The sequence below is a fragment of the Parasteatoda tepidariorum genome, chromosome 12 (genome assembly GCF_982258835.1).
Source record: "Parasteatoda tepidariorum strain Cologne lab strain chromosome 12, Ptep-v5.0, whole genome shotgun sequence".
NCBI classification, from domain to species: domain Eukaryota; kingdom Metazoa; phylum Arthropoda; class Arachnida; order Araneae; family Theridiidae; genus Parasteatoda; species Parasteatoda tepidariorum.
The window spans coordinates 13,367,595-13,384,707 of NC_141766.1; the positions used below are offsets into that span (position 1 = coordinate 13,367,595).

Consider the following 17,113-nt stretch of genomic DNA (forward strand, 5'->3'; position numbering starts at 1 on the left):
TCAGTTTTTGACATATTTTCAAATTCCTCAAGAAATACATAAAGGAATATTTTGGTACTTCAGAGATGATAAGTTCATGCGATTTTTCATATCTTGCAATAAGGTTTCAAGCTTTCAGAAGTTTGGGATTGATGATAAATTACGAAAAAAAATCGGTTTTCGTTGGTTTTCCTTCGAACGATTGGTTTTTTTTCGAAGTTTTTATTGCAAATTAACACTTTGGTTGTTTTTTTGCAATAACTACATTAAATTTCGTTAACTTCACTTAAATATTGATGGAAAAATGGAAATTTTTATTTTAAAAAAATATTACTTTTGTCTCATGTTTTCTTTTTTTATAACTTTAAAAGTTTTCAATAAAATTTAAAAAGAATTTTGGAACAATTTAAATCTAATTATAAAATTTTTTTTGTAAAAGTTTTTAAAAAAAGTATTAAAAAGTGCGCAAGATATAAGCATTTAAAGTAGTTCTTTTATACTGCGCATGCGGGAAAAAATGTATTAATTTTTTCCATAATTTTGAGGTGAATTGTATTTGACAACAGATTGAAAAAGTCTAAACATTTAACAAGTAAAATTTTGAAAAGTTTCAAACAATTTTCTAAGTAGTTTTTGTACATTTTAAAAGTAAGCACAAAACATTAAGGCGATTTCCGCACATTTCATTCTTTGTTATGAAACAAGATTTATTAAAAATAACATCGACAATGTAGGGGATCATCCCCCATAAAAGCATGTTTTCTTTCCTTATACCATCACATTGCGGTGCATGGACAATTATTGTAAGGTATTATCATTTGTTATTAAATTTTGTCTTATGATACAAAAGAAAATTTGCGGGAAATCCCTTATCATTTAGAGCCTTCTTTTAAAAACTACAAAAACTACGTAGTAAATTGCTTGAAACTTTTTTAATCTTTAAGATATTCAAATCAGACTTTTTTCATTAGCTACTAAAATGCGATTCACTACAAAAATACGAAAAGAATTTTTAAAATTTTTTATTCGCGCATGCACAGTATGGAAGATTTACTTAAAATACTCATATCTTGCACAATTTTTAACATTTTGTGTTAAATTTTGAAACAATAATTTTCTTATTAATTTTAAATTGCTCCACAAAATATTTTTAAAGTTATAGCAAAAAATGTAAGACAAAAATAATTGGTTTTTTTTTTTTTTTACAAAAATGTCCATATCTTCTTAGATATTTAAATGAAGTAAACTACATTTTATGCAGTTTTTAAAAATAACAACCAAAGGAATCGATACAAATTACAATTTTATTGCTTGATTTTCTGACACAGGGTGTTCTTCAAAAATACTTTTATACACTTAAAAATACTTATCTCTTGATCTAAAGGTTATAGAAACATGGTTCTAATTGAAGAAACTTTTCAAATTATCTTAGCTTTCATCGTATAATAGTTTTGGTTGCGTGACGTGTTTTGGTCACGCAAGTTAACTTTCTGTACGTTATTTTAATGAGTAAACATTAACTAGAAAAACTTTCTTTAGGTACTCTCAAACAAGTCTGAAAAAGTTTAAAAAAACTTGTTTAATTTATCAAAAAAAAGAAGAAAAAGAACTAAAAAAATATTACTTACGCTTACTATCAATATTGTATTAAGACTTAGAAACCATGATAAAAACTTTTTTCTTACTTACATGGCTGTAGTTACAAACTTATTTTGAATGAATTTTGAAAAAAAATACTTTGATATATTGAGCAGAATATCTTAATTCTATCATCAGAATAATAAAATATTTGGAATTAAATTTATGAAAAATGTCAAAAATGTAATTATTAAAGAATAAAATATTTTTAAATGCAAGCGTCTTTTAAATGGTTAACGGCATTGTATAATTTATTCTTATTTGGTTGAAATTATCTAAAGCAGATTACATTTAAAAATGAGTAAGTGAAATAAATTGATAGAAATAACGAATATAAAATTAATATTCAATTTTTTTTAGTTGTTTTTTATTTTTTAAATTTTTTTAAAATTCTTAATAGTTTGAAATTTGAAAGAAATAACAGCAATTTGACTTTATTTTTTTTCGTTGGAATATTTAAATAAAATTTCCTCTTAATCATATGAAGCAAAGTTATGAAAGTTGCTTTACCAGTGACGTAATGTATAACCCCGCAACTACCGCGGCGTAGGAGGTGGGGCGCACGGGGTTCGAAGGAGCAAGATTCAGAAATAATACACTATGTATAGGGGTGTACAATTTGAGACCCTCGGCAGCATCTGAATATTACATAATATTATAATATGTAGTATAATGTATGCACATGTATAAATTTTTACTATAATTTGTTAACATTTATATATATGCACTCATGTATAAATGTGCACATTTTATACATATGTGCATACGTATAAAATATTATAATATATTATAATATATAACCTGAGCACAATATTATAGTATAACATTCAGCATATATATTTTATAATATACTGAATATTAAATAAAAAAAAAAAACAATTTTTTTGGGGTGGGGGGAGAACAAAAAATATAGGAAATTTTGAATTGAGGAATTTTTTAACCAACCAAATCTAAATCAATGTAGCTTTTTAAAAAAAAATTTTCGATTTTTATCACTATGAGTTTTCAAAGTTTTAAAAATCCTAATATTTTTATTTAGACGAAAAAATTTTGATGCATGAATTGTGAATTTTAGTGGACTTTGGACGTGCTTTATTTGTATCTATAGTATCTACCATATTCTAAGTTCTCTTTTTCTCTAAATATTCTTTTTCTCTAGGTACTATTTCTGTATCGTTTCTGTAAGAACGTACAAGTAACTCTAAGTTTATCTCGTAACTAAGTTTTGACTTCGGCTCGTTTTTTCTAAGTATCGTATCGTTTCTCTATTTTTTCTATTGTTTTCGAATCACTCATTTAAATGTGCCCTTTATTTGTGCCGCAAATAAAGAACACACAAATCTAAGAGTTTTTTTTTTTTTTTAAATCGTTTTCCACAATTATTGCTACGCTTTCTCACGGGATTTCAAAAATCTTGATATTTTTAATCTGGTATTATAAAACTTGCGATTTTCGAATCAGGCATTTTAATCATCACTTTTGTCACGCTTTACTTGTGCAGATTTCATCGTCAATCTCAAGTTATTTCTCAATCGTTTTTTCTTCTTTTTTTTTAAAGTTGACAATATTTATAACACGCGAAATTCGAATGTTGGTTTCTTAGGCTGTTTACTGTTTTTGAACTTAGTTTCTAATTTTTTGTAACTTAAAAAATGAGTTTAAAAAACCGTTTTGAAACTCATAAGTGTAATAACCCATAATGACCTGTAAGATTTAAAACTCATAAAATCTCTTATAATTCACTAAATATAAACGTCTTACTACTAAAAATACAGCTAAAAATACAGTCAAACTCCGCTATAATGAACTCCCGGATCTTAATGATCGAAATGTTCGCTCCCGTGCCTAGCTTTACACATATAATATTATTTTCTGTGGATATAATGAACCAAAAGAAGAGAGGAAATTGGATAATATGAATTTCTTCTGTCTTCGACTGATTTTTTTCTTCATTTTTTGATAATTTTTAAATTTCTACATAAAATACAGATTCCAATTTTTTAAACCTTCTATTGAGAGGAATGTAGCCGTAAGCATTTTTTCTCGATTACTTCTTCTACCACAGTTTTCCATTGTTAAATAAAAGCCATCCCTAAATTTTTGTTCGTAAGACGAAGAGTAATAAAAAATAAAAGTTAACACATTTTGTGTTACTGCATATTGTTTTTTAATCATTTTTGTATTTCTTTTTATTGGTCATTAATTTAAATAATGTGCAATAAAAAGGAGCAATTCAGAAATGTTAGTTAAAATTTTTTGCTGTACGGATATAATGAACTCCCGGCTGTAGTAAACCGAAATTTCGGTCCATTGAAGGTTCGCTATAACGGGGTTTGACTGTATACTGAACTGAATCCCAACTGAACACTGAATCTTATTTAGAGCTATAGTGCGATAGTTTTATTTAAATCGTTTTAGTCTCCCATACAATTTCTTTAATTAAAATATAATTTTCGTTTACGTTTCGTAATAAAATATTTAATTTTCTTTATTTTTTACTTTCTTTTAGGAGCATTTGAGATAATTTGTTTTAAAATAAACTTTTGTATTACGTGATATGATATAAAAAAACATCACCAAAAAATCTTTTTTTGATACGAAGAAAATATTTTATTTTTTGAAAATATCAGTTTGGTATTTTCCAGTTTTTAATTAATTTTAACACTTAAAAGAATTTAATTTTATGCAAGTAGGTTACTAAGTTGAGTGGTGAAAAGAAAAAAGAATTAATTAAAAGAATTGAGATAATAAAAAAAAAGAATTATAATTATTTAAAGGAATTTAGTTACTTACAAATATTTTACTAAGTTGACTGATAAAAAGAATTGCGTCGGAAACACTGATATTTATGTTAAAATTTATTATAAAATTGCCGACCACATGTCTAGCCACTTTGGCATGCGGCCCTTTATTCAAGAAAGGGTTGTGCACCCCTTTGAATTACGATAAAAGAAAAGAAAAAATTTTTATGAGATATTTTTCCTTTACAAGATATTTTTCTTGTATAAGATATTTTTCTAATTCGCTTTTCAAATAATAATAACCCTTAATTAATTTTTGATTACATAATTGTAAAAAAGTGAATAATTTTCTCGTATTAAGATGAATTTCATTTAAGTGTTGTTAATTGCCTACAATGTTCCAATTTAGTACTTTTCCAAATTCCGCCTAATTTAATTTCCGCCTAGTGTTATAATTTAATGTTATAATCCACCGAATGTTATAATTTAATTTCCTAAATTTAATCTCTCATATTTATAATTAAAATTAGAAATATGAGAAATTAAAATATATATTTAAATAACTTGGACAAGTGAATAGTAAGGCCGACCCTCATTTTGTTGATAGTAAGTAATAACTTTTAACTTTTTAACTATCTAAGAATACTTATAGGTATACAAAATTGTTTTTTTATATTTAATTGGTCTGATAAAATTATTTTTTAGTATTTTGCAGACGAAAAAAAATTATTTCATACAATAATTGATGGCAGTGAACTTAAATGTTCTTATTATTTCATTAGCAAACACTTTTTATATGAAAAATCCTCCCATTATTTAATTTTAGTCTTTTTTAGAAATGAAGTAAAAATTCTTCCTTAATTTTTAGTGCAGTTAAATACTTAGCGGTATTTTTCAACCTGCTCCCACTTAAAACCATTTATCTTTAAACTCTCTCATTTTTTTTTTCATTTATTATTTTATAATTATTTTTTCTTATTTTTGCATTTTCGGCAGTTCAAACTGCATTATTACCAATATTTTATTTTTATTTTCTTTACGCAATTATTAAACCAATTTTTATTTTTAACTATCAGCCGATTGTTTTATAAGTGTAAATTGATTACTAAGCAAAGAAAAATGCAGGAAATTCAATTTATTCTTTGAATTGCAGGAAATTCAAAGATATTTCAATTTTGTGATTTCTGGGAACGAAATTTAAAATAAAATAATTAAGGATAATAATATTTATTATGTGTTTTATTTAAAAAAAATTCATTTGAATTGTAATACATATTTTATAATCTATAAAACAAATTATGTATAATATGAATGCGCATTACACATAATGCATAATTTATTTAGATTCTAATCTCTTCAGAGTCTGTTAAAATATACTAATGAATATATAGCATCATAATAAATACCTATCAAGATGTACAATATATTTTTATTTTAAAATAAATAACACGATGTATGATATTATTAGATAAAATAGGCAGAAATTTTTATTTTACTTAAAAGTTTTTTAATCGATGAGTAAAATAAAAGATTAGAACAAAGCGTCCCATTTCATTTAAGATTAATATTTCAATTTCTATCTACGCTGCTCTATCATTTACAAAAAAATCTGTGTTCGAAGGTTAAATTCTAATGATGAATACACAGTTTTCGGCGGAAGAATATTTTTTTGCTTTTGATTACTTCCAATTAAACTGTGTATTTCGCTTAAGGACTAAAAACTAGTCTCATGTTACACCTTTGCTTTATAAGATGCTTAGTTTCAACACCAGTTTCCCTTTTGACAAACGAACTTCCAACATAATTTAAAGTAAAAGGTGCTGAACATTCAAAAGCACATAGGCTTAATATTGTAAAATAATTTAAGATAAGTATAGAGGATATCAAAAACATAATGCTTAAAATGCCTTGTACGAGAATTAAACATGATAAATTTGCCATTATTTAAATTTTAAGGAAAGAAAATATTTTAGTAATTTTCTGTCTAAAAATCAATCTTAGAATTTTTCGTTTTACTTTTTCCAATCTATTTGAGTTTTTGAATTTTATAAAAACCATATAATTTTACCCATATGACACATTTTATCATACAGTGAATTTTTTTTTAAATTTAGGTTTAATTGAAGAATAAATATTGATTTATTTTAACTTATTTTGATTTATTAAATCTATCATTTTTAGTAGCCTTCATTTTTATTTGTAAGAATGTCTGCACTTAAAAAAGTAATATCTTTTCCAAATATTAATTGTTTAAGTTTTAACGTAACTCTAATTTGTTTTTTGTTTCTTTGATCAGTGAAGCATTTTTTTCTTAAAAATTATTAAGATAAAAAAATATTAAGTGTGAAAAAGAAATGCTAGAAATATATAACGTTCTTAATTTATAAAATTTTAAATTTCCAATTTTAATTTAAAACAATAAATAATTAAAAGCAATAGCATTGTACGATAAAAAAATTTGAAATTATTTTTTTATAAAAGTAAAATGCAGTGTTTTGTATCTATTCTTCTTTGACAAGCTTTTCGATAAAATTCGCATGTTAATCAGATTTAAAATGCAGTGTTATTATACATATTTTCACTCATAAAGAACAATATAAACTTTGCACATGCATGCAGGTATCCAAGCAAGCGATCATCATACAGTTGTAGTAGAATTTCAAAGCAAAATTGCTATTTTAAAATCCATCAATTTTTAATGATTTATTTATACGATATATTACAGACATTTTATTCAATTAATCAGTTTGCATACTGCTATGTTGAAACATATACATTTAAGCGAAATAAGAAAATAGTTATATTTGAATAAATAGCAAAGAATAAAATATACTGTGCGTAATCTGCTGTGACGATTCACCAGTAGTGTGCCTCTAAACAGCGACGAGAAACATTCCGAATTTTCTCTCTTATTGCTAAGCCTACAACAATAGCCTCTAAGAATATCCTCCGACTTTAATTATTTAAGATCAGGACACGTCTTTAAGACAAAAATAATAAAATTTAAGTTTGAAAATTGAAGTCGATTTTAATTAAAAGTGAAGAAACTAAATCAATAAATTTCAAACACAATTACCGAATTTCGCATAGACTTTCGATTGTCAACACACATGCCATCCGCCGGCTCTAACGGAACTCTGGGAAGTGAGCTAGTTAATATGAAGAGAACTTTAAACAACCTCAAAATAAGCTAAGGTAGAAAAAAAATTATTTCATGCACCTCAAATACCTGACTCTTTAGTTGAAATAAGGTAAATCTTTTTTTACCTCATAAATACCTCTTTTGCTATAAGTGTCAGAAAAACAACCTGTATACCTTAAAAATCACATCATCAGTCTAGTTGATATGAAATAAACTTTAATCGCACTCAGAATAAGCTTAGGTTAGGTATAAATAATATAACTTCATACACCTCAATAAATACCTGATTCTCTTTAGTTGACTTAAGCTAAATTTTTTATACCTCATAAATACCACGTTTGTTATAAGTGTCAGAAAAACAACCTGTATACCCTGAAAATCATCACATCAGCCTGGTTGATATGAAGTGAATTTAAAACAACCTCAAAATGAGCTGAAGTGTATGCAAAACAATCTCTCACACCTTATTTACAACCTATATGAGGTGTAATTTTATAGTTGTTTTCTTACCAACCTCAACTATACTTCATACATACCTCAAAATAACCTCAAAAATACCTTAAATTTTCGTATGAGTAATAACCTGTGGAAGCGATTGATCCCATTCTGAATTTCATTATAAAAAGCTGCTAAAATATTTGAAAGAGAATAATTAGGACTTTGATATTACTAAAGCACTATAAAAGGGAATATGTCTTTTCTCAATTGAATTAATTTGACAAAATTCTAAAAATTCCTTGCTTCCAAAATACACTGGTTATCATAAATTAAGGAAAAATCACAAAAATAGCGATAACTCTTTCAAAAGTAAGCCAAACCGTGCAAAATTTGCATATGTTGTCCACTAAGAGTAGCTGAGTAAAATTGCAATATGCAAATTAGTGGCGCTGCACTCGGCTTACGTCATCTGCCTGGAGCATAAAAGTCCAAGTTTGAGAGAAAGCACACAAATTTTACTGTGATTGCGACATTGAAAATCTGAGATAGCCAATTCGTAATAATGACCTCTAGGCATCATTTGCCTGAAGAACTACGATGGAGAGCCATCGGGAGACTAGAGGCAGGGCAGAGTCAATCAGAAGTGGCCAGATGGCTAAATGTGAGTCCATCTGTGGTTCATAGACTTTGGAGGCAATTTCAAACCACAGATTCGGCATCTAGGAGGTTCAGTCAAGGACGGCCAACTGTTACGACCAGTGCCGATGACCGATATTTGACATTAAGTGCACGCAGGAATAGAACCGCTACTCCGACACATCTTAGATCCTCTCTTGCTGCAGCCACCGGAAGGTTGGTGTCAACGTCAACTGTGCGCAGAAGGCTCCACGAAGGTGGTCTGTATGCGAGACGACCAGCCATTTGCGTGCCACTCACATCACGCCATAGGAGAGACCGTTTGCAGTGGGCCCGACAACATGTCCACTGGACGTCAGATCAATGGAGGCCTGTTCTCTTTACGGATGAGTCCAGGTTTAGTCTAGAAAGTGACAGTAGACGTTATTTGATATGGAGAGAACCTGGGACCCGTTATCATCCATCAAACATCCGTGAAAGAGATGCATACGGAAGAGGCAGTGTCTGTGTTTGGGGAGGCATATCCTTAGGAGGGCGCACATACCTCCATGTCTTTCCAAGGGGAACCGTGAATGCTCAGGTTTATCGAGACAACATCCTTGATGCTTATGTGCGCCCATATGCCGGGGCAATTGGTGATTGCTTCCTGTTACAGGACGATAATGCAAGACCACACAGAGCTCGCATTGTTGATGATTATCTTCAACAGGAAACAATTACTCGCATGGAGTGGCCAGCTCGATCCCCGGACTTGAATCCTATCGAGCACGTTTGGGATGCTCTAGGGAGGCGTGTATCTGCCATCAATCCGCCCCCTCAGACCCTTGCCACGCTTGCAACTGCTTTACAAGAGCAATGGCTCTCACTTCCTATTGAACTGATAGACCGCATAATTGAAAGCATCACACATCGCTGTTTGTGCTGTATTGCTTCTAGAGGCAATCATATTCCATATTAAAGGTACTTTTTCTATTGCAAACCGATACTTCCAATTTGTTTATTTTATACATGTGCTAATTTCTATACTACTATTAATGTCTGATAATTTCTTTTTATGTTGTTTAATACCTTACTATGTGTTGTATATTGTGGGTAAGTTTCATAAAATTCCATGTGTAATTTCTTGAGTTATCGCGATTTTTGTGAATTTTCCTTAATTTATGATAACCAGTGTATTTCGAATTATCCGTGATCAGCCTTTTTAATGTTATAAAATTATCAGAAATTGCTTTACAATTGTACGAGGTATTTTGTAAAATCAAGGATTATAGATAACAATTGTTTTTTACCGGTTGTTGTTGGCTTTAATGGTTTGAATATATCGAAAACATTCTCCTGAAAATTTACTTTATGAAACTGGTTCGTTTGAAGGTTTACTTTTTCTAAAGGCACTCCGCCTCGGTAAACATATTTCACATGAATTAATAAAATTTTTCGTGTCACTGCACATTTTAGACCAAAAATATTTTTCTCGTTATCTGTGATATGTTTTGAAAAATCTCAAATGACCTTCTAAATCAAAATAAACCGCTTTAAGAATTAAGGGATGAAAGGGGAATATATATTTGGACAGGAATATCTATTAAGGAGGTGATTTAGCATATCTTTTGCGCAAATTCATAAGTAACCTCTCTTCAGAAGAATCATTTCTATTAGAATTGTTTTTTTTCTCTATCTTTGATATAATTATTTTTAATTTAGGATCTTCATTTTGTAAAGTTACAATGGGTAAAATTGGGAAAGGAGAGAGAGTTAATGTTAATTGAACGAGATAATTGATCGACCATAAGATTCATAACACATTTTGCACATTGTATTTCACAATTAAACTCTTCAAGGGCCAATTTCCAACGCTAAATTTTCGCAGGCTTATTTTTATTAGATAGAAAGTCTAAAAACGGTTTGTGATCTGTGTGTATAAATCAAGAATTCCTTTTTATCAATTAAAAATGTTCTGAAAAACTGAAACGTACAGTATATAGCATAGAATTCTAAAACTATATTTTGATTGGGTTGGAGTAAATTTTTTTTAAAAAAAAATATAGGAGTTTTATTTCACTTAAAGGGTAGATTTTTTTTTCTAAAACCGCTCAAATTACTTTTTCAAAAGAATTGGTAGTAATTTGTTGATCTAAGTTAAAGTTAGGAAGAACTAAACAAGGTGGATTCAAAATCGTGTTTTTTATGTCTTCAAACACAGCCGGAACAGTAGGAGACCATCCAAATTTTACATCCTTTCGAAAATTTTTTTTAAAAGCGTGAGCTGAATTTCTTTTTTTTTTTTTTTACGCATATCCTATAATGTCTAAACTTCTTTCTATAATGACTTAACTTTCAAATACGCCTCGTGTCTTACGTGTTACAGTTATTTATCACATATTATAATTGTTTATCAGATTACTTCGTTTTATAGTTGCTTATCACGTGCTATGGTTGCTTATCACGCGTTATAGCTGCTTATCAGATGTCAAGATGAAAAAGGAAATGATTTTACTACTAGTTTTTTTTCTCCTGATGAAGATAAAAAATTTAAAACAAGTATTAAAATTTAAATTAAAAATAAACATAATAAAAACTAAATTAAATAAATTAATATTAATTTAACGAAAGGAAATATAATTTAACCTTAACATAACTTTCATCTTTAAATATATTTTCCTCAAATATTCTTCCAGGTGTGACACTAGCAGCTTGGCGCTATCGCATATGGGAATGCAAAATCAAATCTCATCACACACACACACACACACACACACACACACACACACACACACACACACACACACACACACACACACACACACACACACACACACACACACACACACATGAATAACCGAAATTGGTGGCTGTATGTCCGAAATATATACTAGGTCTAGTTAAGTAACCCTGACCAGTATACATATGCCCGGTATGCCACTGCCTGGTATTCATTTAACCGGTATGCTGAACACTGATGTTTCTCCTAATCTATTCTCAGCAGATATTAAACTGTCGAATAAATATAATAGTATCAACAAGTAAAATAATATCAAATCGGATATAGCAAATATTTCGGACATTCTCCTAATTTTGGTTATACACTGTACCATTTATAAATATTAGTGTTGTTCCACTATACAGCTTTGTTGCACTACCATTTATGAAAGAAGAAAACTAAAATTATGAGTGGTAATGAATTACTTACGCTACTTAGTTTTTAAAGCAGAAACCAGAGTGTTTGAACAATCACGAATATAATTTTTAATAGATATAGTAACATAAAGTCGAATCTATTAACATAATCTACTAATATATCCGTAAACATAAAAATCCTGCGGTTTCACAATTTATTACAAAAAACTTGCAATTAAACTTTGCAATATGATGATCGTTAAGTATTAATATTACATACCCTCCAACTTATGAGGATTTTGAAAATAATTCTTTCTAGTGGTAGCGAACCAAAGTAGAAATTTTTAAAGCAAATGGATCTCTCATAAAACTTTTATCAGAACTTAAGAATCTAGCCATATGGCCTGCACTTTTATAAGTAATAGTGGACAAGTTACGCTAAAATTAATTTTTTTAAAAATATTAAGACATTAATTTTGCTACCGTCAGAAAAGAAGATTTCTGAAACTACGGAAATTCCGTAGCAGTTGGAGGGTATGAATTATAATTATCGATAACTGAAAATAATCGATGTTTTAAATTTAAATTTGGTTGCATCAGCTTACATAAAGCATTTTTGGAAAAGGTACTTATTATATCACTGAAAAGAGTTTTGTGTTATGGAGGTACCTCCAAAATAGTATCGAGTTTATAAAAAAAAAATTCTCCTCCTTAGACACATGAATCAGCTCTGATTGTGATCGCAACTCATAATACTGGTAGCTAAATTGATTTGAGAAATGTTCTTTCTTTAACTTTCTTTTCAAAATCGAGAAAATATTAAATTTTATCTAGAAAGTGAAAAATTTTTGTACCAAGTAAAAACATGTTTGAGCCTACTAAATGTATAAAATAATTCCTGATTTAATAATAGAATTATTTTTTGATTTTTTTTCGAATGAGCCAAAGATTTTTTTCTTCTTTTTTTTTAGGAAGTTAATATGGTCTTTTTATGCTTAACTAACAATCTAATATTTTTCGAACAAACCGGGCACGACTGCCTTACCACTCCATAGACTTAAGATCTTTCCCGACCCAAATTATGTCTTGTGCGGGGAGGACTCCCCAATGAATACTGAGCATCTGGGGATTTGCCCCGCAGTTACTGCCGACATCTATGGCAGATACTGGAATGTTAGGGAACAGTTGCAGGTACCACTAACTGACTGATTTTCTGCTTATATTTCTATTGTTGGTATTCTATTTAATGTTTCTTTGTTCTAATTGTTTTAGTCTTGAATGTTTTAATGTTTTTTATTTTTTTTATTTACTGTTATTTCTTATGGGTCTGTGTGGAGTGTTTTTACACTCCAGCGCATGATGTACACATCAAGTATTGCTGCTAGAAAACAAATTATCACTTTTAAGGATTAAAATTTTATTTTAATTTTTTAGCATCGAAAAAACCTTTTTCCGAAGTAATTTCGAAAAAAATAAACAACTTAATTATGCAAAAACGAACTTATTGATGTGTTCACCAGCATCTGGTAAAACATTCTTTTATAATGGGATGGTAAGATAAAAGAAATGTCAAAAATTATTTTTTAAATGATGAAAGCAACGGGGTCAACCTGCTGTCTACGTTTTTATTTTCGGTAGCTACAAAAGACGAGGGATACATGCTTGGCCGGATACTTCCTACCACCTCAGACATGGATCATTGAAGCAAGAAGAAATCACTTATTCGATAAACAGTTTGACGAATTCCATAAAATGTTTTTTAGCAGTACTGTTTTTATGCACAACTTTCTTGCTTGTGTTAGTCTTCTTTCGAAGCATCTTTTTTCCAGAAACTTGATTTTTTTTAAAACACTTTTTTGTTCAGAATTTACTAGGTTTTCCAAATTCATGCAAAAAGTAATTTTGATAGAAAACACCCGTTTTTAATTAAAAATTTTGATTTTCATTTTACATTTATTCATGAAATATGCAGCATAGGATTATGTGTAGAACCATCACTTTCTACATCGGAAAGCCTCCATACGGTTTTTTATAAGTAGTCTGCGTAGACTATTTAAAAAGTGAACGGGTTGTGCGCATGGACCCAAAATCTATTTTAAAAGTGATAGGATTGTGGAAATCACATAAATCTTAATGTGCTGCCGCGAAGCGGCATTAACCGATACATCGGTAGTAATAAATCGATGATGGGGAGTACTGAGAAGGAATGTAGATGGGAGGAAGAGGTGGTACTCAGCACCAAAAAATCGAGAGGGGGTTCGTGTAACATGGAGAATCAGGAAATGCAGAGTGGCATGGGATATAATTAAACGACAATATAATAATTTTAAAATTGACTGAGAGAAATTTATCACACATATTTGAGAATTGAATCTGTAGTGGTAGACAAGTAAATAAGACGAACCTATCATATTCATAAACTACACAAATTCGTAGACATATATTTGCAACCACTTTCTTATTTTTACTAGATTTTCTATTAAATGGCTCTTTCGTAAACTGGTTTACCTTTATAGTGGTCTGAACGGACTACCTATAAAAAAAAACCGTGTGGAGGCTATAAGTTGTAGGAGGCGTTTGTAGAAGAACATATTGGTAAAATGAATTCCAGTTTTTATTTTGCTCATAAATATGCTTTTTTTTGTGGCTGAATTTCTTCACTCATGGCGAGAGTGATTGTAAGTTTGTAGATTTTACAGACTCTTTTCTTTCTTTCTTTTTTTTTTCTTTTTTAAGAAAAAAAGATCTTCCCGTGATTAGTTGCTGAAACTCCCATTTTGAGCTCAATTAGTGTAGATTACATTACGTGTTCTGAGTTACAGAAGCAATAATATTTTCGCAAACAATAATTCCCCTAATAAACTCATTAAACGAATTCTGATAGGGGTAGCCTCAGTTAGTTGGGTCTTAAAAAATGTTTATAAAAGAAGTGAAATCACACCAATTTTTTATTTATTATTTTTTTTTACAACACCTCTTTAACATTTACGTTGGGACGTTGGAAATAACGCAAAAACGTTTTTGCTTCAGCTGATTCGTCAACTCGTAATTAATCTATAATGTGTCAATGTAATGCGGAAATAAATTAAAATAGAAGGGGGAGTACATCTCACCAAGTTAGTTCAAAATCATTTGATGAGATCTATAATCGTAAGTAACTGAAACATAGGATAACAGGATAATAACGAAATACAAAGTAACAGGATTAAATACGAGTAAATACTAGATTAAATACGAAAATGAGTAAATACATAGACATAGGAATATACATAGGAATATATACATAGACGCAAACACATTGTCCGAGTGTAACTTTTTCAAAAATAAAAAATAAAAAATTCACAGCTGTTATAGATTAAAATTTTAAAAAAGTGGCAGGCAAGATTTCGTAAAAGTTGGAGCTAACTCGTCACTACAGTTACAACTTCAATTAAAAAAAAAATTACGGCTAAGTACGGCTTGTAGTACTGATTACATATATACTGAATCATTTATGCTTGTGGTAATAACTGATAGATGATTTCTTTGAACCACTTTTTAAAATTTTCTATGGATGACTGAAATTTTAGTCTCACAGCGTAAAGACACGGTCCACAGTAGAACACTGAAGTCAAGCCTCACTGGCTGCGGGTGGGTGATCACTTTGATCACCTACGTATGGACCGAGGATGCACGGTATCGGACCTTTTTAAACTGTTCTGCCGTAAAGGGCTCGACTTCATTCGCAGATCGAGCTGAGGAGCCATCCCCTTTGCAGAGGATCAAAATTATGATGGCATGTCTTCGGATTATCCTCGGGGATGTCTCTCAGACCGTCGCCAATAGCCCATTTTGCTGCTCTAGTGCGACGTAAATAAAATACCTACCTACCGCAGAAATTTCAAAAAGGTATTTTTACTTAACCCGCTTGCAATGAGCTCAACTCGGCTTAACTATAACAAAGTGGTGTATCACTTAAGTTATTTAGAAGTATCGGTGATTAGAAACCCTCTGAAGCGTATTTACTAAACCATGAATCATATATTAACCCTTTGCACTCGAGAGGGGACAGTCAGTCACCACTGTCGCTTGTAAATTACCCATCACTCTAATTGTGAAATTTTTTTCTTCTTAATGTTTAGTTACCACTTCACTCAGTGATCTCCGGGTATTATATGGCAAGTTTGTAAAAAATCTTTCAAAATATTAGTGGTTGCGTCCACTTTTTTAACAGTTGAAAGGACTTCGAGTGCAAAGGGTTTAAAGACTCGACAATATGTAACCGGAGCATGTTCGCATCTCTGGAATTCTATGTATATTTCTATTAATATTCTTATATTGTACTAATATAAATTAATTTCATCAAGATCTTTAATTACTAAACAATGCTACCAATAATATGTTTTTCAATTAATAGAATTGTAGTTTTAACAAAAAATGCTCACATTTATTTTTGCAAGATGGAGAAAGGGTTTTCATTGTTGCTAAACAATTGGAACATCTCTGTTTTGAGGTTATCTGGTCATTGCGCAGTAGCCTTGTGTGCACGTTACCTTAAACTAATCTTCTTTTAAATCCTTTTTCGACACGTGAAGTTTTCTTTGTTTTTGATGACTGGAAAAGAAGAGCGTTTTATAATTGAATTGCGCAATGAAACGGAAGTCGATACAGCCTATCTCAAATGAACTTTACCTTAATTTTAGATAAACTATTATTTTAAATTATTTTTAACTGTGAAACAGGCCATTCTGTTTCACACTGATGTGAACTTAATCCGGAATTCAATCATAATTGTCCTAATTGTTTTTAACACGTTGAATGTCACGCTAATTTTACATGGCTTGCCCGTCTGGCCACATGGTAAATAACTACAAACTAAATTTGCAAATATTAGACAGATTTTGCTAGTTTTTTTAAAAGGTTTAGGAGGACATATCTGTCTTCTTTCTTTCTTTATTTAAATAAACTGGGCGCCTATCCCATTCATCATTAAATTACGTACAGTAAGGTAAAATACATTGATTTGGCAAACATTGTGGTAACCATAAAAAAATCAAGCCGTTTGCTTGTGAAATAATAAAACAATGAAATTTTCAATATGATAAATTGGCGTTTTTACATAGCATTAGAAATATTGATTGTAGACTTATATTAAAAATAACGATAAAACATGATTTGATATGTACAATAATTGATTTTCGAAAAATGAAAGACATAATTGATGAATAAAGATAAATCATACCTTGGCACATGATTGAATTACATATTTGGAGAAAATGCAGTAAATATATCTTATCAGAGAAATATTGCTCATTAAATGCAATAGAATTTGCAAAAGAATTCAACTTGCATAAGTTGATACGGAAGAAATTAATAAATTGGCTACATTATCAGAAAATAAATTTTAATGTAATTTAATTTAATTTAACTAAAAGTCAGCTGTGAA

The 17,113-nt window shown here is 29.7% G+C and overlaps 1 protein-coding gene and 1 long non-coding RNA gene across 3 annotated transcripts in view; one reads left to right on the forward strand and one right to left on the reverse strand.

Annotated features, from left to right (window-relative positions):
• LOC139427220 (uncharacterized) overlaps positions 1 to 16,198 on the reverse strand; it is a 67,696-nt gene extending 51,498 nt beyond the window's left edge. For both annotated transcript variants that reach the window (XR_011638355.1, XR_011638354.2), the window contains exon 1: positions 16,113 to 16,198. This is a non-coding gene — a long non-coding RNA (uncharacterized LOC139427220). The remainder of the gene's footprint in view (positions 1 to 16,112) is intronic.
• Positions 1 to 17,113, forward strand: part of LOC107449501 (uncharacterized) — a 76,525-nt gene that overhangs the window by 3,286 nt on the left and 56,126 nt on the right. The gene's annotated exons all lie outside the window — the stretch shown is intronic.